This window comes from Ochotona curzoniae, unplaced genomic scaffold (assembly GCF_017591425.1).
Source record: "Ochotona curzoniae isolate NIBS_2020 unplaced genomic scaffold, NIBS_Ocur_1.0 scaffold_3835, whole genome shotgun sequence".
Lineage (NCBI taxonomy): Eukaryota > Metazoa > Chordata > Mammalia > Lagomorpha > Ochotonidae > Ochotona > Ochotona curzoniae.
Genome location: NW_024467114.1, coordinates 37682994 through 37688232, shown reverse-complemented (window position 1 = coordinate 37688232; position 5239 = coordinate 37682994). Strand labels below are relative to the sequence as shown.

General features: G+C 41.9%; 1 pseudogene; it reads left to right on the top strand.

Annotated features, from left to right (window-relative positions):
- The first annotated feature begins 403 nt into the window (after nt 1-403).
- Nucleotides 404-1151, top strand: LOC121145919 (annotated as a pseudogene).
- Nucleotides 1152-5239: the final 4088 nt, after the last annotated feature.

Sequence of the window (5239 nt, the reverse complement as noted above, 5' to 3'; positions counted from 1 at the left end):
ATTGACAGCTTGATTCAGTACTATAAACAAGATAGTATAAATAAATCGGTTATAGGTATCTCTTTCACATCATATGTTCATAACTTTCAGAACATACAACTAGCACTTAGATTGCTCAATCATATACCAAGCTAATTTTTAATCATCTAAGAAGTTTTATACTATTTCCCACACTTACTGAATTAATTTATAATCCTACCAACACTGTACATAAGTTCCTATTTTCTACATCATCACCGGCATTTGTTACCTTTCCTCGAAATATTAATAGCCATTCTTTAGGATTGAGACACTTCATGGCTACTTTCTGAGAACTATCTACGGAGGCCCTTTGGTCATTGCTCTCTAAAACTGGGGAGTTTTAGGTTGTAAAGGTCACATGGACTTGCCCTCAGCCGCCAAGATGTCCAAAGGGAAGAAAGCCAAGGGCAGGAAGGTGGCCCTGGCCCCCACTGCAGTGAAGAAACAGGGAGCCAAGGAGGTGATAGACCCGCTGTTTGAGAAGAGGCCCAAGAACTTTGGCATCAGACAGGACATGCAGCCCAAGAGGCAACTCACGCGTTTCATCAAGTGGTCCTGCTACATCTGCCTGTGGCAGCACGCCATCCTCTACAAGCAGCTCAAGGTGCCTCCAGCCATCAGTAAGTTCACACAGGCACTGGACCAGCAGAGGGACACACAGCTGCTCAAGCTGGCCCGTAAGTAGGCTGAAGACAGAGCAATGGAATAAGCAGCAGCTGCTGGCCCGTGCAGAAAAGAAGGTGGCCAGCAAGGGAGACATGACGACCAAGCGCCTGCTGGTGCTGCAGACAGGCATAAACACAGTGACCATGCTGGTGGAGAACAAGAAGGTGCAGCTGGTGGTGATTGCACGAGACATGGACCCCATCGGGTTAGTCCTCTTCCTGCCTGCCCTCTCTAGCAAGATGGGTGTCCCCTACTGCATCATCAAGGGCAAGGCCCACCTGGGCCACCTGGCCCACTGTAAGACTACACCACCGTGGCCTTCACACAGGTCAACTCTGAGGAGCTGTTGAAGCCATCCGGACCCACAACAACGAGATCTGCCGCCACTGCGAAGTCAATGTGCTGGGCCCAAGTCCAAGCTGGAGAAGGCCAAGGCCAAGGTGCTGGCCATGAAGCTGGGATGAGCGTGTGGCCTGGTCCTTTGTACATCATCATCATCATCATCATCATCACAATATAATGTCGCAAAAAAAAAAAAAAAAAGGTCACATGGAGATTGAAAGATCAAACTGTCAATTTGAACACATGGAACTTCTTGTGTCATGATATTTGACCAATTTTTCAGTGCACTGTAGAATCTGAAATCAAAGATCAAAAGGGGTGAATACTAGAATGAGATTTCATTTCATCTGGTTTAGAGTCCAAAACTGTGCTTTTGGAAAGGACTCCATTAATATGATACACTCTGATGAAGCACTGGAGATTCAGTGACATGTACAGTGCTAGCAAATAGCTTGAAATAATGTGTAATTGCAAACTTCAGTGGAAATTTAAGACTGTGAAAACCAAATACTCCCCAAGCTAGCTAATGCTATACTCCTACTAATCCAAGAAGCATATACTACAAGCACAATCTCTTTAAGAAAAACAAATAATATTACCTAATGAAATATGACTTCCTTTCAGATTTGTGGATTTTCTGTCTTCCTGTTTTTGACAGATTTCTTATTGAAAATCACAGACAGAAAGTTGGAGAAGTGGGCCAAGCACAGTAGCCTAATGGATAAAGTCTTCACCTTGCATGCACTGGGATCCCATAGAGACACCAGTTCATTTCTCAGCTAATCCACTTCCTATACAGCTCCCTTCCTGTAGCCTGGGAAAGTGGTAGAGGACCGTCCAAAGTCTTGGAATGCTCCAACTATGCGAAAAACCCAGAAGAAGCTCCTGGCTTCTGACTTCTGATCAACTTGGCTCCAGCCATTGCAGCTACATTGGGAATGAATCAGCAAATGGAGAATCTTTCTTTCTGTATCCCCTTCTCTCTATATACTTGTCTTTCCAATAAAAATATAAATCTAACTATATGAGCTTTTTCATTTTTATTTTTGATGATGGTTACATAGACGATCAGGATGGGAACATTCAAGGGTTGGGGAAAAGTGGGTGTGGTCTTCAATTCCAAATTTTTCTATTTCTTCTTCCTGTAGAATCCTTAAAAAAGTTTCAGGCGCGTGCACATGAAGACTACAAGACCTTTTAAAAGCCAAAATACTAAAAATCATTAGGTAGCATCTCTGTTCACATGGGATTAAGTTAGAAACCATTTACAAAAATAAATTTAGTGGATTGCATTATAGCCTATCAGCTAAAGGAGACACAAAAGAGGCTCCGGGCTTTGCTGGGATACCATATGGGCACTAGATCATATCCTGGCTGTTAACTTCCCTTCCAGCTCACTATTTGTTGCCTGGGAAAGCAGCAGAGGTTGGTCCAATACCTTAGGAACCTGCATCTGTGTGAGAAACCTGGAAGAAGCTCTTAGCTAATGGCTTCAAACTGGCTTGTCTCTGACAGCTCCTTTTTTGTGGCCACTTGAGGGGTGAACCAGTGCATACAAGATCTTTATCTCTCCTCTCTGTAAATACAACTTTCCAATCAACACAAATTTAACAAGTTATATCTTAACAATGGCATTATAAGTCAATTTGTAGTCATCAAAATTTCACTCCTATTTATTTACACATTACAACACTTTCAGTGTGGGTTGGTTTTAGGAATTGCTTCACCAACACTAAACAGAGTTGGGACATAGAAAAAATTATTAAGGTCAATGGATGGTAGAGTTGCAGGACAATCTCTAATTTATGCATCAGTTGCAAATTAAATCGTAACTGTGTATTACAATATAAGTACAATTGTCAACTTAAATGCTACCCGGTGGGCGTGACTAACAGTCTACCTGCCAGTGACGTGAGGCATGGCTTGCAGCTTTGCATTCAAAACTTGACCTGTGAAATGATGTGAGGGTATAAAGGAATAGACATTCCTTCTACTCAATTACAGTGTCACTGCTGGGTGGGAGGGCTGTTGAGGACTGCTCCTCTGCTCTCTCTTTGGTAGTCCATAAGAGTTGTGCTCACTTTATGAAAATGGACATGTCCCCAGTGGTTCCTGCAGCCAAAGAACACTGACGCTTCATCCCTCATTGGTCTCATTGGTCTCATCCCCTCATTGGTAGCATGAGAACATTCTCAAGCATGGTTTATCATTAAGTGAACGGAAACAGCAATTACAATGAGATTCCACTGTATATGAATTGCATTGTTTTTCACTAAAAAGTGTTCACAAAGACAAACTGAAATTAGGCATTACTGATCTAAGTGCAAAATGATGAAACTAATATTAGAAATGGCACTACAGAACTGCTTATGTTGTTAACCTTCTCACAAACTTTGGAACCAGTACAGGGTATCATCTGGAAGAAGCAGGGAACAGGTCAGTGTTTTCATGGTCTGCCTGTATTTCCTTTTAAAGCTGTTAGTATTTCTGAACTAAATGCTGGCAAGGTGGGCCGAGCTTCCCATATGTGTGCAGTTGATGTCCCGAGTATTCCACTTTAAATCCAGGTTCCTGATTTAGCCCCAGGAAAGCAAGACACGATGGCTCAAGTCTTCTCACACCTGTACCCATGTGGGAGACCCAAAAGAGGCTCCTGGCTGTAGGTTGGCATAGGTCTTCCCATTGCAGCTGTGTGGGCAATAAAGTTACAGATGTAAGATCTCTTTTTCACTCTCCCAACTTTCCTCTGCAACTTTGCTTTTCAAATAAAAACCAAAGAGAATGCAAAGGTGGCCCAGCCCTGTGCAAATAAGAACATGGGCATCCCATATGGACACTGGCCCATATGCTGTACGTTCCACTTCAGATCCAACTCCCTGATCACAGGACTGGAAAGGAATTGGAGGATGGCTCAAGCAAGTTGGAGACCTGGATAATGCTCCTGACAAATGGCTTCAGACTTGCTCACCTCTGTTCATTCTGGTTGTTTAAGGAGCGAACCAGAAGATGGGAGATGTCTCTCCATCTCTCTTTCTTAGAAGCTCTGCTTTAGAAATTAAAAAAATCTTACAAAAGAAAAACAAACAAACAAAAACACCCTGCAATAAGAAATGGCACAGTGGCATAGCAAACTAAGCTGCCCTCTGCCTCACTTCCAATCCAGCTATAAGTCAACGTAAATTGGAAACACTGGAAGATGGCTCAAGCCCTTGAGTGGGAAGCTCAGATGGAGCTCGTGGTTATTCTCTGACATGATGCAGCACTGACCACTGTGATCACTGGTGAATCTATCAGCATGTAGCACACATGTCTGTCTCTGTCACTCTCCTTCCCTTTCTGCCAGTTTGTCTCTAAAATAAGTAAATAAATAGATTCATTTAAATCTTTAATAAACAAACAGGTAGTATATATCACCCTGCACACATTCCTCTAGCAGCTCATGAATACAGAACAGGCTGCAAATGCTATTGAGTATCACGCTATTTCAGCAATTTCAATAAAGCAAAACTAGAAAGTTAAAAGTATTATTTTTCATATATTTGAAACTCTTACTACTCCAAAATGTTGAGTGGTCAATTTCAGTTAGGTATGAAATAAGTTTCATTTTATCATGTATAACATCAGTAAATACCATTTCAATGCTGATACCGTACAATCATTAGCAAATTTTTCATTTCAATATGAATCATGTAATAATAATCATGCCTTGTTGTCACATCAGAAAACATGGAAAGTTTCAAATGGCGTTTACAGGTCCAATGTCTTTTTTTACTTTCTTTCTCTCATACTTACTTTTTCACTGTAGTTTAAAAACCATCATAAAATTCATAACGTTCAATGTAAAGCAATCTGGGAAGTAAAGAACTTACTGAAGGTGCTTTTGTGTTCTCCAGCCTGGGAAGCATGTGGCAGGCTGCAGGGCTACACCTGCAAGAGAAGGTGGAGAGAAGGAGTTATGAATTGGTCTTGCTTGTCCCTAGTCTCCGGAATGGTTCTTACTGGCCTAAACAATGTCAAGACAGGAGCCAGACACAATGGCTGGAGACACAAAAGCCATCAGCTTCCCTGGGTGAGAACAGTGCTTCACCAGTGTCAGGAAGGCTAGCCTTGAACAGTAGCAACAATGTCAATGACTGGCAGTAGTTATGTTCAAGTTCCATTTGGTTAGTGCAAACAACTACTACTTAGATTTAAATAATATTACTGGGTC